The sequence below is a fragment of the Meriones unguiculatus genome, chromosome 17, assembly GCF_030254825.1.
Source record: "Meriones unguiculatus strain TT.TT164.6M chromosome 17, Bangor_MerUng_6.1, whole genome shotgun sequence".
In the NCBI taxonomy this organism is placed as follows: Eukaryota; Metazoa; Chordata; class Mammalia; order Rodentia; family Muridae; genus Meriones; species Meriones unguiculatus.
In genome coordinates this window covers 99,125,869-99,144,112 of record NC_083364.1, presented here as the reverse complement: position 1 = coordinate 99,144,112, position 18,244 = coordinate 99,125,869, and the positions used below count along the sequence as shown (strand labels likewise).

The window sequence follows — 18,244 nt, the reverse complement described above, 5'->3', positions numbered from 1 at the left end:
TTACTGGAGAGGTTGTGGAGAAAGGGGAACCCTCCTCCACTGCTGGTGGGAACGTAAACTTGTACAACCACTCTGGAAATCAATCTGGCGCTTTTTTTTGAGACAGGGTTTCTCTGTGAAGTTCAGGCTGTCCTGGAACTCACTGTAAACCGAGCTGTCCTCAAACTCAGAGATCTGCTTGTCTCTACTCCTCGGTGCTGGAATTAAAGGTGTGTGCCACCACCACCCAGCTATTAAATTTTATTATTTTTTTGCGTATGGATATTTTATCTGCATGCAGGTCTGTGTACCATGCACATGCATGCCCACTGATGCCAGTAGATCTACCTGGGTTAGAGTTACAGAAGATTGTGAGCTTCCATGGTACTAGGGAAATGAGCCTGGATCCTCTGGAAGACCAGTCAGAACTCTTTACCACTGAGCCAACTCTACAGTCCCTCAAAGAAATGTGTATGTGTGTGTGTGTTCACATGCATGTGTGTTATGCAGTTTGTTTGCACACATGTAGGTACACACACTCATATGCTCCCAGAGGTCAGAGAAAAACTTGAGGTGTTTTGTTCCATTACTTTCCACCTTATTTCCTTGAGACAGGGTTTCTCACTAGACCTGGAGCTAATCTTGCTGCCAGCAGTCCTTGGCAATGTCCCCTTCTCCAGTCCCTCACAGCATTGTAGTTATGAGAACACTCAACCATGCCCAGTTCTTCATGTGGATGAGTAGGATTTGAACTTGGGTTCTTACACTTCTGAAGGAAGTACTCTTACCCACTGAGCATCTAACACAGCTAAAATGAAATACATATTGACTGTAAAACAAAATACTTTACTAAGAAATAAAAACAACATTTCTCTTATTAAAACAAAACATAAATACTGTCTTTGCATTGATTATCTGGACATTAAGAAGCGACTATAAACTGAATAGTAATTTAAATATTCACATTCTTTAGTTAGATTTTTAGTTTTATTTGATTCTAGGGTAGTATTCCTCAAGAAGAACATCATCTTAAGGTTTATCTTTTAATATTTAAAAATTTTATATGTATTACTGTTTTCCTACATATGTATGTCTGTACCACATTTGTGCAGCATGCCCAGAACAGAAGGGGGATCAGATTCCCTGAGGCAGGAATACAGATAGTTGTAAGCCGACACATAGGTGCTAAGAACTGAACTCTGTCCTCTACAAGAGCAGCAAGTGCCCCTAAGCTGATGAGGCCCCTCTCAAGCCCCTAGTGTAGCATTTGTTTTGTTTTGTTGGTTTTATTTAGAGATAGGATCTTGCTCTATAGGACTGCTGGACTTCAACTCATGATCCTCCTGCCTCTGCTTCCTAAGAGCTGAGAACACAGATGGGCATCACCCTAACCAACTTCTTACTGTTTTTATGTGTTCTTGAACCTGCCTGGACTCATCTTTAAGAAGACATTTCTTGGTTAATAATTTGAATTTGCTGCTGGGTTGAATGGCATTTGAGGCATATGAAGGAATGCAAGTGTATCCAGTGAGGTTGAATCCAGTCAGTTTTATAGAGAAGAGGGAAGGCTTCTGTTGTCATTGTTATCAAAGTGTCAGATATCACAGGTTCTGTGTCCCAGAGATTACCTCTATGGATATAATTATAAGGCAAATTATTAAATAAAATTTTCAATGCTTTGTCAAATTTAAGTTTAAAAACCACAGGTTCTTAAATCTCATTCCACAACAATGGTGCTAAAGCAGCTTTATTTGTAATAACCAGAAGCTGAAAACAGCCCAGATGCCTCTCAACTGAAGAATGGATACAGAAATTGTGGTACATCTACACAATGGACTATTACTCAGCAATAAAAAACAAGGAAGTCATGAAATTTGCAGGTAAATGGTGGGACCTGGAAAGGATCATCCTGAGTGAGCTGTCCCAGAAGCAGAAAGACACACAGTATATACTCACTCATATAGACATATAATATAGGATCAACCCACTAAAATCTGTACATCTAAAGAAACTAATCAAGAGGGAGGACTCTGACTAAAATGTTCAATTCCTATCCAGAAAGGCAAAAAGGATGGACATCAGAAGAAGGAGAAAAGAGGGAAAAAGTCAAGAGCCTGACACAGAAGACCTCTGAAAGGCTCTGCCCTGCAGACTATCAAAGCAGACGCTGAGACTTATGGGCAACCTTTGGGAAGAGTGCAGGGAATTTTAGGAAAGAAGTGGGAAACAGTAAGATCTGGAGAGGACAGGAACTCCACAAGGAGAGCAACAGAACCAAAAGATCTGAGCACAGGGGTCTTTCCTGAGACTGATACTCCAACCAAGGACTATGCATGGAGATAACCTAAGACCCCTGCACAGATGTAGCCCATGGCAGTTCAGTATCCAAGTGGGTTCCATTGTAATAGGAACAGGGACTGTCTCTGACATAATCTGATTGGCCTGCTCTTTAATGACCTCCCCCTGAGGGGGAAGTAGCATTACCAGGCCACAGAAGAAGACAATGCAGCCACTCCTGATGAGACCTAATTGACTAGGATCAGAAGGAAGGAAAAGAAGACCTCCCCTATCAGTGGACTTGGGGAGGGGCATGCATGCAGAGGGTGGAGGAAGGGAGGGTTGGGACGGGAGGAGGGAGGAGCTTATGGGGGTATACAAAGTGAATAAAGTGTAATTAATAAAGAATTTAAAAAATATATAAGCTATGTGGAACATTTGGCCCACAAACCCAGGTCTTCCTAAGAGCAATTAGAATTTTTAAGTTCTTCCCACTCTGGGCTGGAGTCACTTAAGCTGGTTCTTGTGTGCAATTGAATTTTCAATAATTGTGATAATTTGCTAAAGGCTTTAAAAGAAGAAGTTGTTCGTTAGCTGTCTGCTGATTGATTAAAAATTTCCATTTGGGAACAAAATACAACCCAAATTTGGAGAAATTGATTGCAATACGTCCACACGCCACATATATATGCACACCCACGTGAAAGCGTGTGCACACATCTGTCTCGCTGTTTCCGTCTCTCTTTAACACACACACACCTAGCATTATTGCAAACAATTTAGAGGGGTTAGCAAGCTACTGTCCTCAGAGCTGAGCACTTCTGAAGTCTGAGATGGGCTGCAAAGGTAGAACACATCCTGCTCCACTAATAAGCGAATGGCTACTATGGTTGTGGATGTAAAATATCTTTGTAAATTCTGCTACCAGTGGCTTTTTACTTCAGTTAAAGTCACATTGCCCCACATGTCAGCTCAGTAATGGCACATGTTACCATAATGCCCTGTGGCTCCACCATTTATTTTTATGTCTTCATTAGAAAAACAAAAGATTGTATCAACCTTGTTGGAGAGTTAACTGAATTTACATTCATACCTTGCATTTTCAGAAACAACAAATGACATGGGCTTCATCGAATGAGTGTTCAAAAGACTTGCTGTTACTTAGTGACTTGAATAAAAACTAAGTCATTATTTAAATTACCTTAATTGGCTTTTCTGTTTGAAGCATATGATAACAGGCAATTAAACTGGCCTCACTTAACTGTGAGACTCACTCCTGGGAGGAGCATCCCGAGAGCTATTTTGTCATCATTCAAATTCATAAGAAAGAAAAGATGAAATTGAAAAAGCATGTGTTGAATTAGAAGTGAACATTGATCCCTATGAACTTGTGCCTCACCCCAGAAACCCATACCTGTTGGGATCAGTAATCAGGTACCCCTACGGCCAGCCCCAAGGGACCTGACAAACCGGTTATCAGGCATTTGTGAAGACACCCAGACCACCTGCTGACCACCTGGAATTACCTGTGTATGGGCCTGGGTCACCCTATAAGAGAACTCCTAGAGCCCCCCCTCTTCCGCCTCCGTCTCTCTGCAACCCCCTTCTCCCTTCCCCTAATAAACCTCCCACATGGAACCGATCTCGTGGTGTGATTTGTGAACCCGCCGTGTAATCTTCACAGGCGCACGTTTCCTAACAATACCTAGTGTGGGTTTGTGGAGGTGTGGGAGTGTGGGGGTGTGAAGGTGTGGGGGTGTGAGGGTGTTTGGCCTCAAAATGGTTCCTTGATTTGAAGATGCCCCAGGATGCTTAGCAGATCTGTAGCCTTTGTGACATCATTGGGCTATACTTTGGATGCAGTGTGTTCCCAGCATGACTGTGGTGGTGGAACCTTTGGGAGGTTCAGTAAACAGAGAGACCATGTGGAAGGGTGTCCTTGGACAGGATTAATATAGTTCTTTGGGACCCTGAGTTAGTTCTCAAAAGAAAAAAAAAAAGCAAGAGTGACCTTTGCCCTCTCCTGACCTATCATCATGTGATCACTTCCTTTTATACATTCTCACCATGATGCTATCACCTTGGTATGACAGGGCTAGGGGCTCTTCACAAGAGTCTTCCAATGCTGCTTAACATTCAGCCTGTAAAACTGAGCCAAATACCTCTCTCTCTCTCTCTCTCTCTCTCTCTCTCATAAATACTCAGCCTAATGTATTTTGTTACAGCAACAGTAAATTGACTCAAACTGTGGATAATTAAAATTTCATAAATGTTTTGTGTATGTTAGAATTGATAGACACTTCCTTTGTATACTGTTTAGTACTCTGGATTTTCAACTTATAAGCACTTTTGCTATTTTGAGAAACAGAAATTTAGTAACTAAATTCTTTGATTTAACATGCATTTTTATTTTATTAATTTGGCTCATTGTAGCCCAAATTAAGTGTTTGTTTAAAAAATACACAAATAAAAAACGTAGCCCACGGACACGTGTTCTGTGTTTTACTGCTTGGGTTCCATGTCCCCCACAAACCTCCTGGAAACCAACAAGCAGTTTCTGCTGGCTCTCCCTGACCTGGCCAGCCACTGTCTCCTGGCTTCAGCAGCTTTTTGCTCCCATTTCTGGCCATTGTACAGTCAGTAGAGCTGTATACCAGCTGCACTCTGGGAAATCCCATTGCATACTGCAGATTGAGTGAATGGTTCCTGCCCATCTGCATGTCTGCCTGGGTTGTTTTGTTAGGCAGTTTTTATTGTGCTGTCTTTAAACTATTTTTAAATTACATTTATTTAATGATTTTGTGGTGGCAGGGAGCAGGTATGGAAGACAGAGGACAACTTGTAGAAGTCAGTTCTTTGCTTCCATCATGTGCTCCATAGGAAAGTGCTCAGGTGAGAAGTAGCTTGACAGCAAGTACCTTTACTTGCCTTTTCCCAGTAAGCTGTGTTGCTGGACTGTGGGACTGCTTCAAGGGAAAAGTGGAGGGAGATATTTCAGCTGAAGCACTGGCTGGGTTTTTACATCCCCAAAGGGCACCCAGTCAGGATCTGTCAAGGGACCCCATGAAGACCTCATAGGCTTCATTAATGATAAGATGAACAGGCCAGTCAGCACTCAGGACCCTGGAGAGGAAGGGTGCTTCTTCTCTGAGGACACCAACCTCTCCATGATCTGCTCCTTGGTGCAGAGCCAGATGGCAGCAATGGATCTCCACAGCCCTCCCTCTGAGTGCCTGACTCTGGCCTGGAAGCTGTTTTTCAGATCTCAGTGAGGGGCCCTGCTACCCTAGATGAAAGGGCTCACTTGCTGTAGCCAGGTGCTGAGATGGGTCCTAGGTAGCAGCTCTGGATAATGCACACTACACATGAACAAGACTCACACAGAGATTTAGCAGCATTTGCTTGCACTGTCTCTAAAGGCGGGACTTAGTCGACATGAAGGAGTGGTGGCTGCATGATGTCGATGTCCCAGCTCAGATTAGCTAGCAGTCAGATGAGAGTTCACTTTGTGCTTCTCCAGCAAGAGACAGTACACAGGAGTTGGCCAAGAAATCCAGGACTATTTTAGAGAGGCTGCTTAACAGGTGAAGACCACTGGAGAGGCTACTTTCTCACCTGTTACTTAGTGCTGTCACTCACTGAGTCATGCTCTGTTTCCATGATGTCATCAGGTACTATGAAATGGACTTCTGAAGTCTTCCACATTCACATCGATCAACTTGATGTCCTTGTAAGAACAGCTGATTACCCATGATGATAATGTGGGAAGACAGAAACACTTGTCATTAGTTTCTTTAAGCTGTTGGCCTTTATAAAAAGTTCTCATTGTGACCATGGAGACTGGGGCTGTGGTGTAGGACTCTGAGGAGGACCAGTCATAGTGGGTGGAGGCTGGAAGATGTCTACAGGCCTATACTGAGGTGATAGCCAGGCTCAGAAGACCTCTGTTAGTCACACCTATGCTGTAAGGAAAGAATAGAGACACAACCATACACTGCTGTGTGTGTATCCAGCCCTGTGATGTCTTCATTTTCCCCATGTATCGGGAAGTCCTTCTGATCTAGAATAAATTATGGTAACCCTTGGTGCTCATTTTGTTCCAGCCTTTGTACACATTCTTCTGGCCTTTGCTACTGCTCTAGGCACCACTGTCCTGATTTTTCATGTCATCTGGACCAGGCCTGTCTTCTTTGAAGCCTGTCAACAGTGTCACGCACTACTAGGGACCATGTCCCACACTCTGCCTGCACTGCAACACTGGGAGCAATTGCACGCTGGATTGGCAGAAACAAGCAAGTGAGCTTCCTGGAGGCAGCCCACTCGTTTTCGCATGGCTGACAGATGGGTGTATCCCTGGTGTAAGCAAGGCCCCAAGGATTTTGCCTCGAGACTGCTTATTGTTGCTATACTGTCTTTCCATGCTTGTCTCATGTATCTGGCATGGCAGAGACCCTCACTGCTTATTGCTTCACTCTGTTGGGCAGATTTCCTGCAGATTATTTTGAAGATCTAGCTTCATAGTGCTGTTTAAACAGACTGATGATTTCATAACCACTGATGATGATTTTAAAGAATTTCTGACTTGATTCAAGTAATTTTAAAACCCTCCTGCAGTGTAATTAAAACTACTAGGAGCTCTGTGGACCTCCATATGACTTACATTCATTCTAGGTTTAATTCAAGGATAAGGAGTAGGTGTACAGCACAATAAGGAAGACCATATGAATATAGAAACAAAAAATAACTGGTTAGCTATATAAGATAAGACAGACGCCTGTTTCTTAGAAAAACCTTGACATAAAAACTTGTTTTGAACACATAATGTATGTTTGAAATAAGATAAAACTTCTGCTTTAAACTCATAATGATCATATAGATAAAACCTCTGAGTTAAAGGGGTCACCTGGCTTGACTGATTAAGATCCTTTGCTTTAAAATTATAATAAACAAACTAGTTATTAGGATTAACAGTCCTACTCTATGCATTAATTTTTGAATGATGTATTTTTTCCATACATCAAGAACCTTTGTAATAGATAGTATAAAAACCCAAGACAGAATTAAAGAGTTGTTGAAGCCACCCACTTCATCCAAAAATGTGTCTGTCTAATTGTCTGTATATATTGTATATATGTATATTTATATCTGTATGCTTGCATATGTGTGGATGAATAGTGTCTCTGGGAGCTCCCTTGTTTTGTCTATTGATTGTGTGTGTGGTTTGTAAATATCTGCCTACTTTATCTGCCAAAGGTATACGTTTTTGCATGTTTCTAAGTTATTGAGTTTAGTAAGTGATAAGCAATCCGGAGTGTTTCCTCAAACTTCTTCATTAGGACTCCACTTTCCAGCAAACCACTGCTCACTTCTGAGCTATTAAGTTAAGATTTTTCTTTTTACAACCCTTGTATTTAGCAAGAAGCTGTCAGGGCTGCAGCCACTTGACCTCTGAGTTAAAGGGGCCACCTGGCTTGACTGATTAAGACCCTCTGCTGTTTTTTCCTTTAGAGGTTCTCATGACCAGTGGCTCTTGGGAGTTAAATTGTAAATAGAGTTAAACTGTACACATAGAATTGAACTGTATAGAGAGAGAGCCCCAAATAGCAAGGCTACCAGCCAGGAAGATTAAGAGTAACAACGCTACCAGCCTGAGAGTTTAAGTGTTATAGAGAGAAACATCAGCCATCAGTTGGTCATTGCTGATGCTGCCACCCACCCTGTGTGCTGGAGCTGGTCTCTAGCACTGCAGGGTCACAGGGCTCTAGGTGAGCCACTCCCTTTCAGCAGGGCTTCACATCCTCTGCTCAGAACAAGAGTCACCAAGCCACTACTGCAGAAAGCCCCTACCCTTTTTTGTTGCAGAGAGAGACTTTCATCTATGGCTCCCTGCTGCTCATCACCATTGTCTTTCATCTTCATGGAGCCTGACTCCAATGTACACTGTCATCTCCAATTGCTTACATATCCATGTGCTGTTGGATCTCTTTCAGACCATATAGTTAGACAATGGCAGGCTCCGTACAAGCTGAGGACTGACAGACAAGCCACCACAGGACCTCCTTCCTGGTAGGTGGGGCTGCCCCAGGAGATGCCAGGCTTCCCAGAACACGGGGTCCTGATATTTCTCAGGCTGCTGTGCCTGGGCCCCTGCCTACCACTTTCCATTCCTTGTTTTTTTTTTTTTTTTTTTCCAAATCCTACTCTAGAAATGATAAAGCCAGGCCTAGGATGGCATTCAGGCTAGAACTCTGAAATCTGAGATCCATTTTGCTGCTTTAACTTCTTCATGACCTGATCAAACCTCTTAATCTACTTGTGCCTCAGTTTCCTCAACACCAATAGCCAATTAACACTTGGCCTCCTCTGCAAACCTCAACAGGATTTGGCTTGAGAACTAAGCATTTCTGGGAGCTGAACACCCCATAAATCCAAGCTGTCATTACAATAAACCTAATTATAGGCCCATCAGAAGGCTGAGGAGGGCCCCCCACAAAATGAGGGTCTTTGTACCTTGGGAGAGGGGGGGTCACAATTTATGGGTGCTGGCTCCTTACCTGGTCCAAGTTGCTCTTTCACTTAGTTCTGAGCTTGCCATTGTTCTGCTAGGCACTTGTGCCTGGGTTAAGAGCCTGGCTGACCGTATACCTGTGCCATCCCCTCTTTGTCTCTGCTGCTTTGGGAGTTGGTTTGATAATGTCCCACCCCCAAAAAAGATGTCTCTGTTGTGGAAGGAAGAGGAATGAGACCATTGACCCAGAGTCAAGTCAGGGATGAGCTTTTCAGATCTTCCATTCCTGTAGTGTGGACGCAGTTGAGGAAACCCGGCATCTCACCGCAGAAAACAGCTCCAGCTTCTGAGCCCCTTACCATTGCCACCTTTTACATATTTGAGTCAGGTACTCCCACTGTGTTAGATGCCTATTTCCTTCACAGACCCACGTGGTGAGCCACATGTTCTGGGAACTGCCTTTTTGCATGTCAAGCCCACTTTCAATCTGTGACTCCATCAAAAGTGAAAAAGAGAAAGGAAAAACACAAGGAAAACCCACTCCATCTAATTCCCCAAACCAGTGCAGGAAAATGATTAACCCGAGGGTTTTCTGGCCCAGTTCTCAGCAGGGTGACCGTGTTTCTACCCTCCCTCCCTCCATTTCCATGGCCTGGTCTGAGGTATCCACATGTGCCTTCTGATCTGAAAACTAGCATAGCCTCTGTGTCACAGGCCTCCTCCAGCACGATAGAGGGTCTTTTCCAGGCTTGCTCCTCCCTTGAGCCTCTGGGCAAAGCTGTAATTTTTGCAGTTCTTGCTCTCCCTTGGTTGCAGGCTTAGTTCAATTTGAGCAGCACTGGCCTTGTACTAAACCCACAATGAAAGCTTCATTCAACTTTGCTGTGCTGAGGTGACTAGTGCAAAGGACGCTTACAGCCACAGTAAGCTTTGTCATCATACTCCCTTGTCAGCTTTGATAGAGAGGTTGGAAATAAACATGGGCTCTTAACTCCTAGCCCTACCCTATCCGTTTCCCCTCAGGAGAGAGATGGACAGTCTCCATATTGCTGGCACTTATACCTGATTTGGTTTTGTAACTAAGGCTATACTGAGCACCCTTGCATCTAGCAACACCCAGGTCTCTGCCAATGCCCGTGCTTGAGTAACTAGCTCTCTTGACACCTACACAAGACAACTAAGAATGTCCCCAGACATTGCTAATAACCTTTAAGAGGCAAACCTTACCCTACTTAAGCTCATCTGTGAGTCCTCTGCTCCCCTTTAACAGAAGTGGGGGGACCAGCTTTTGGTCCCTGCTGGTTGAGGTTGCAGTTCTTGCCTGTACTGGATAGCCATTCTGAGCTCGGTGCTAAAGGCAGAACTTCCTCCCCTCAGCGGGGTCCTCTGCTCTCTGCCTGACTTCATCTGAAGATTGCCTTTAGATAACAGATTCCTCTATCTACACTTGATATATGGCCTCTGACACAGCTCCCTGTTAGCTCTCCCCTCCCTGCGCCTAGCCATATATTAACCAAGCACTAACATCCCACTCTTATGATTGGATGCTATATAATGTAAATCAAGCATCCTTGAAATGCCTAGTTTCAACCAATTATGTTCACCTATTCTTTGAGCCCCCACCCACTCCCCTAGGGGTATATATTCTTTGTTCTCTGGAAGTAAAGTTGAACTAGCCATCAGCTGTTCCCAGGGTGCGTGATTCCTGTATGGTTCTCTTTGGCCATTCCAAATATGATTCTCATCTCCTGCCCTTCCTGACTTCTTGGGCTGCTGGGAGGCAGCCCCCCAGCAGGAGGAGAACTACAACCAGCCCTTCAATGAATATCATGGAATGTGCTGGAAGATTTCACAAGGACAATGAATATGCTACAAAGATGTACTAGACCTTCAAGGAACAACAGTGCAAGATCCCTTTACCAACAGGGCAACTGGCTGGAGTAGGGTCTTTCTCTGATGCCACTGAGGGTCTGGTCACCTACATATGCAAGGGAGGGGCCACTTCCCTTTTCCTTTCTGGTCATCTCCTCCTATTGTCTGTTGTTCTTCAGTATGGGAGACTGGCTTCACCTTCTTGGTTCTGGGCAGTACCTTACCATCAACTCACAAAGCAGTTCAACATGCCCTGCATGCATGCTGGCCAGGGGAGGGAGGTGTTGATTTTGAGACTTGCAAAATACAATCTAATCTTAGGCTCCCAAAATGTGGGACAGAGATAAAATGGAAGATCAAATGGAAGACAGGATCACAACAGTTCATGATAGAGATGGGGTGTTCCTATAGCCTGTGACCTCCATCCTTCACCATGGTGGCAAAGGTCCCCAAACGGACTGACATTCTTAGAAGACTGGATTTGGAGACAGGTCCTTATAGAAGTAATTAAAGTTAAATAGGGTTATGAGATTATCCCTAATCCCACATGAATGGTACCTTGTAAGAAAAGAATACCATGACATAGAGACCACCAAGTGAAGACAAAGGGAGAAGATGCCATTTGCACATTAAGGGGACAAGCCTCAAGAAAATCCAGCCAAAGTCAAGATATTGACTTTGGACTTCGAGCCTTCAAAACTGAGAGTAGATGAATATGCTATAAGCTCCTGAAATGTGGTGCTTTGCCCCAGGACACTTTGTGTGTGTGTGGTTGAAAAAGTCAGTGGACTCTTTTTTTCTGGGGTGTGCTCAGGAGTTTTTGGTGGAGCAGTCCATTTCCTCTTCACTATCACAGGCTTCTGGCTTTGCAGGATGGCACTGGCCCTTCGGATGGTCCACCATTTGCAGATCAGGGCGGTACTTGTTCTTTTGGATCATGTGCCTGATGCCGCTGATGGCCCTAGAATTCTTGTTGATGATGGTCCTCATATAAGAAGTGGCAGGTTTTCCCTGACCAGATCTGTGTTTCATGACCACCACAACCTCTTTGCCATTGGCCTCGAGCTCCACACCCACCGCCTTGCGATGAATCAGCCTGTTGTAGCAGAAGGAGTTGCAGGTCTTCAGATTATTGGGCTCCGTGCTGTATATCTGCTTGTTCCTCTTGATCAGGAAACTGGAATAGTTCTGAATGACCATCCATTGTGGATGGGCTGACATGTCTGCAGCTCCTCACTCAATGGCAGCCGTAGACTCCCCCAGGACACCTACATAGACATAGGATTTTTGTTTTTTGGGTGTTTGTTTGTTTTGGTTTTTCAAGACAGGGTTTGTCTTGTAGTCCTGGCTGTCCTGGACTCACTTTGTAAACCAGGCTGACCTCAGACTCAGAGATACACTTGCTTCTGCCTCCTGAGTGCTGGGATTAAAGGTGTGTGTCACCACACCCAGCAGTGGGCATGAATGTTTTGTTCTGGAGGGGGCTCAGGCCTTAGGAGAAGGTCAGGCTTAGGAGGGCAGGTGGGAGGAAGGATATTTAGGGACTCCGGGGAATTTGGACTTCTCTCACAAGAGATTCATTTTCCTCCAAGAAATACTTGAAAGACACTTGGAAATGCCAGGGCTGGCTTCAGTGGGTTATCAGATCTTGGAGCCATAGCAGTTCAGGCTGTGAGGTCATAAGCATCTTTCTCCTGGGCTGGACTATATTTTGGCCAGGCTGGGCTCAGGGAATTTTCTCTGTGGAGCAAGAGAGGGAATCACCTCAAGTCTCTAAAAGTCAGAACTGAAATTGAGCAGACCCCAGGACAGGGACCTGCAGTGAGTGATTCTAGGCCCACCAGCCTTTTACATACCCACGTGGCTCAGCTGTGTGGAGCCAGTAATCCCCAAACTTCCTTTATGAGGTAAATGCTAGACTAGATAGGTGGGAGTCCTGCCATTCAGACTGAAGGGTCCTTAGCTGAGACAAACCCAGAGGAGCAGGGAGAGAACTTTATAGCCTAGAGTCTGGGGAAGTTACAGATATGATAAAGGGGTGGGGAAGGAGCTCAGAGGCTCACTTCTCCACCTCCCTCCCTGTGTCCCATGTCCCACATGCCGCTCTGATGTACTTTGGGGGTTTTGAGTACTACATCCAGCATTGCCAGAGAAGAGGTTATGAGGACATAGTTAGCTGGAGCACACAGCCTCTGTTCACAACTGGCCCATTTGGAAGCACTGGAGGGGTATAACAGAGGACATGGTGTTCTGTGACCCTGGAATGAATTTATTAAGCTAGGAGATGGTTCCTTCCACAGCTGCTGCAAACAGTTTCTCCATCTGCCCTGATCCAGTAAGCTAGGAATCCTGAGGGCTCTGCTGAGTGGGTTTATTTCTCAGGACACACCCAGACCCAGGCCACCCTGTGGCTTCTCAGTCTTTAAACCTTCTCAAAGGTTTACTGACTCCATCTCTTCAGGGCAGCTACAGCTTGTTTTTCTAACCTGCAGAGGCAGACTAGAGGTTTCTTCTGTTGGGATGTAGAACACACACAATAGCATTAGCAATCAATCTTATTCTCTACTGAAGCCACACACATCTGAGCTGCCATTCTGTTGCTGCCTATGCTTTCAGGAGGGGATAGATGACTGTTACTAGACCTCCTGCCTGTGTCACCACAGAACGCTCGCATGAATAAGAACACACAGATATCACATCCAACACATTCTTTGACATTCTGAGACCACATTATTATTATTATTTTAACAAACCACAGTGTTATAAAAAAACAATTATTGTGTGTGTGTGCCCATGTGCCATGCCACTCATGAGAAGTTCAGAGGAACAGTTTGTGGACTCTATTGTCTCCTAACCCTCACATGGGCTCTGGGAATTGAACTCAGGTCAGGACTGTGTGAAAAGCTCTTTCACCTGCTGGGCCATCTCACCAGCCCCTGCAACGTCTTATTCTGACCTTCCTTTAGGATCCTCATTGTGTTACTTTGAAACAACTTGAGCAGCACCTACTGTGGCACAAATTAAGGTCATGAGCTGGATCTGTAAAAAGACCACCTCAGCCCCAACCCCAGAGAATGCTCCTTAATGTGGCTGCCTTTTGTCCTCTCTAGCTTCTCCTCCAAGGTTTAGATAGTGCACTGCTTCCTGACCTGGGCACAGCACTGGCCAGAGGCACCCACAGAGCACCACACATTACAAAAGACTCCCTAGCTCCCAGATCAAGGACCACCAAGAACTCACAGATCTGGTGTCTGTCTCCAGGCAGTGTGGTGCCCATAGAAGGGCCCATGGGCACCTTCAATAAAGAACAGAGTGCAGGGCAAGCTTCATGGGAGAGGATCTGTAGACTAAGGTTTCCCTCCTCAAGAATGTCTTTTCAGAAGACCAGGCCCTTGTTTTCTTCATCCCAGGTGATGACTCGATGAAGTCATCCCTGAAGCTTCCAGGAGGGGCTCCCTTATCAGATCCTTTCTTCTAGGGTTTGGCCTGAGTTCACAGGCCCAACCCACACAGGAGCCCCACCTCAGGGCCAGTGTGTGGGGGGAGATAGTGCCAGGGTACCTCCCTCTAAGATCCAGTTCCAGAGGAGAGCTCCCCCTAGAGGTGTCAATGTATCGATGATTGGCAAGGGAAACTCCATGTGCCCTGTGTTCTGTCACTGCTCCCAGACAGATGGGTGTGAGGTTTCTCCAGGAGAAACTTTGGTGTCTGTGGATCTCTACCCTTCATCTCCAGAATGGCCAGTCATTTTCCCCATCTGTGACATGTGAGTGAGGCCTACTCTGTGGGTGAACTCTGCATGCTTCTCAGCATGGGCCTGCCTCAATTCTGAGCCTGCAAGTATCTCCATGGACCTGGCTGGAAGATGGGAGGAAACATTGCCATCCAGAGGCCTCAGGATACATAAGGTTGACCTCTCCTATTCCTGCCTTCTGAGGTTTGGGTGTGGTGACAGCTTTGGCTGTGGCCACTGGTTATCAGGGTTCAGGAACAACTAACCATTCTGTTCCACTCTTTGTGGGGAGCTCTGCTCTGAAATATTGGAGGCTTGCTCATGATAACTTCTTGAGAGGCAACCATTACACCTCAGCAACTATCCCACAGCTTTTGTCTGCATGTCACCTTCCAAAAGGATCTTGGCATTGCTGTTTCTCATGTGGTAGTCATCAAACTGAAGGAAAACACAAAGTCTGGAAGCTTTATGCAGTTCTAGAACCAAGGGACGATGGGGTGGGACACTCCAAGGAAAGACAGGGAGGAGCTGGGGATGAGGGCTTCTACCAGTATACTCACAAGGAGCAGAAGTCCTCATCAAAGCAGTGACTGAATGCCAGGATGTGAAATTGCCGAGGCCATTTGTGGACAGGCGTCTGCAGGCTAGCAGATAGCTGTTTAATTGCTCCTAGCAGGACAATACTACTCTTTTCTTAGCACAATCTCTGAAGATACTGAATAGACTGCAAGGTGATTCACTTCAGTTCCGTGGCTTTCAGGCAAGTTCTCTATCACATCTTACACTTGAACCAGGTTCTCAGTGGAATCTGCTTAATACTATTGGTTGCTGCCTGATTTTGCATGTGAAGTCTTACTGGCAGTAGCCTGCTTTCCCACCACAGTGGTGGAATCCTAGTAAAAGCTGCCCTCAGCTGAGAACTGTCAGGATGTTCACTAACAGCTCCTTGGCATGCTGTTTACTGATCCCTGTTCAAGAAATCTCCCACAGGGAGGACCCAATTCAGGCATCGTCTGTATGCTGCTCCATACAGAGACTGTGACCCAGCCTATCTATACATGCTGCAGAGAATTGTGGTGGTCCAGATGTGAGCACCACGGTAACTAGAGCATGAAGTGGTAGCATTCTGGATGTCATATGAGACCCAAGCCTTCTGAAATGAAGACCTAGGGCTGCTGCACGGTGAATTCTGTAGAGCCAAGGCATTCTCTCACAGTGAAGTAGAAGCCACTATGCCTCTGTACACCTCCTGCTGTGGTGAGCATGCTTAAAAGCTTCAGTGGGCTGAAAGGTGGTCTGCTCTGCATCTTGGCAACCTTTCTAATCCACACCAGATGGAAGTGGAGCCTGATAGTCTCGAGTGAGACCCAGGGCTGGGGGTAGTCAGATGAATGCTACAGTGCAAGCACCCTTGTCTTTGATATCTTATATGCCAGCTCCCTTGTGACTAGAGGCATATGAGGTAGGAGATGGCATAGGCATAGTCTCTAGCCATATCTAAAAGAGGGGTCTCAGGTCAGAAAGCTAGAAACTGAGACCAGGGTCATTCTAGACAGAATAAAGGACAGTGTGGAAGAGCTTCCTGGAGCATCCTTCTGGGACTCAGGAAATAGAGCCCCATCCATGGTCCACAGCTATACCACAGAATACCTGTGCCATACAGTGATACAGTGAGGAAGAAAGAGCAAAGAAAGATGCTTCAAGTCAGGCCTGTGTAGATGAACCCAAGGGTATCACTGGTGCAAAGGACCACACATGGTACCTGACACTGTGTGAAATGTTTGGACCAAGCTGTCCATGGCAGAAGAACAGTTGCTGGCAGCTAGGGAGAGAGCTTGTGTGGCAATTAAAGGCATAAGATCTCATCCTCAGCTTATGACAATATTCTAGAATGGACTCACAATGGCCCAACTAGATAAAAGCTATTAAATTTTGCTTTTTAAATGGATGAGTGTCTTACTTAGGATTACTATTGCTGACCAAACATCATGATCAAAGAAAGTTAAGGAAGAAAGAGCTTACTCACCTTTCACTTTCACATCACAGTGCATCATCAAAGAAAGTCAGGATGGCAACACAAGTAAAGAAGAAACCTAGATGCAAGAGCTACAAAGAGGCAATGGAAGGGTGCTGCTTACTGGCTTGGTCCTCGTAGCTTGCTCAGCCTGCTTTCTTATAGAACCCAGGACACCAGTCGAAGGATGCCACCACCCACAGTGGCCTGGGTCCTCCCCATCAATACTAAAATGCCCTACATCTGGATCTAGTGGAGGCATTTTTCTCAGTTGATGCTCTCTCCTTCCAGGTAACTCCAGCTTGTATCAAGTTAACACAAAACCAGCCAGCACAATTGAACCTTTGTCAACTTGACACACAAACACTTCATTGTTAAGCCACAACCCTTCTTTTCTTTTCTTCTCCAAGATCACACATTAACATAAACATCCCAAATTTAAAAATCCTGCAGTCTTTAAAAATTCAGTCTTCTTTTAAAATCTAAAATCTTTCAATTGTGGGCTTCTATAAAATAAAAAAATTAAACACTTCAAGAGGAAAGAACTAGGGTACAGTCACAGTCTTAAAACAGCAAAACTAAACTCCAAAAGTGTAAATAACTCAATGTTCAATTATATGGGATCCATTTGTGATCTTCTGGGTTCCTCCAAAGGGCTTGAGTCACTTCTCCAGCTCTGCTCCCTGCAGCACACACAGCCTGTCTTGTAGGCTTCAGCTGGCTTCACTCCATACCTGCTGCTGTTCATGGTGGTCATCCCATGGCACTGACATCTTTAAAATGTTGGGGTCCTTTGCTGCAGCTGAGCTGCACTTTCACCAACAGTATCTCTTAGGCTCTCTTCAGGGACTTCAGCCCTGCTACACAATGTCAAACTTCAGCTGCTTTTCATGATGCCTTCATGCCTTCAAAACCAGTAACGCCTCAGACTACAAAGTTTAGCTGTCAGCATGAAGTACAACCTTGCCCACTTCTGGAGTGTGCTGACCCTGAGGAAATACTTCCTAGAAAACTGTCTCAGTGATGCTGGCCTCTTCTTTTTATTTTTTTGAAATTTTTTTATTTTTTATTTTTATTAATTACAGTTTATTCACTTTGTATCCCCCCATGTAGCTTCCTCCCTTCTTCCCTCCCAACCCCACCCACCTTCCCCTTTCTCCACCCATGTCCCTCCCCAAGTCCACTGATGGGTGAGGTCCTCCTCCCCTTCCGTCTGACCCTAGTCTATCAGGTCTCCTCAGGAGTGGCTGCACTGTCTTCCTCTGTGGCCTGGCAAGGCTGCTCCCCCCTCAGGAGGAGGTGATCAGAAAGCAAAGCTGGCCTCTTCCTAATCACAGCTGCTTCTCCAGCTCCAGCTGACCTGCCACACCTCTTCATCAATCACTAATTAAGAAATGCCGAACCAGGCAAACTTTGACCTCCAGGCTAGCCTGATACACAGAGTGAATTCTGGCACAGCCAGGTTACACAGAGAAATCCTGTCCTGGAGAAACAAAACAAAAACAAAAAAGAAATGCTGTATAGCTAAATCTTATGGAGGCATTTCTCAACTGAGGCTCTACCCTGTTCAGAGAACTCCAGCCTACCTCAAGCTGGCACAAAACCAGCTAGCGCAATGGGAGCAATACACTATACAGTCTATAAAATATAAAATATATATTAATAATATCATCTTTTATTTCAAGATGTATCTTTATTTATTTATTTGTATGAGGGTGGAGATGAAAGTCAGAGAACAACTTTAGGGAGTCAATTTTCTCTTTCTACCATGTAGTTCCCAGGGATCAAACTCAAGTTTTCAGGCTTGGCAGCAATCATCTTTACTCACTAAGCCATCTCATTGGCCTATACAGTTTTGTTT

At 45.0% G+C, this 18,244-nt stretch overlaps 1 pseudogene; it reads right to left on the bottom strand.

Moving 5' to 3' along the window:
* Positions 1-11,280: 11,280 nt before the first annotated feature.
* On the bottom strand, positions 11,281-11,857 carry LOC110563684 (large ribosomal subunit protein eL28-like; annotated as a pseudogene).
* Between the last annotated feature and the right edge of the window lie 6,387 nt (positions 11,858-18,244).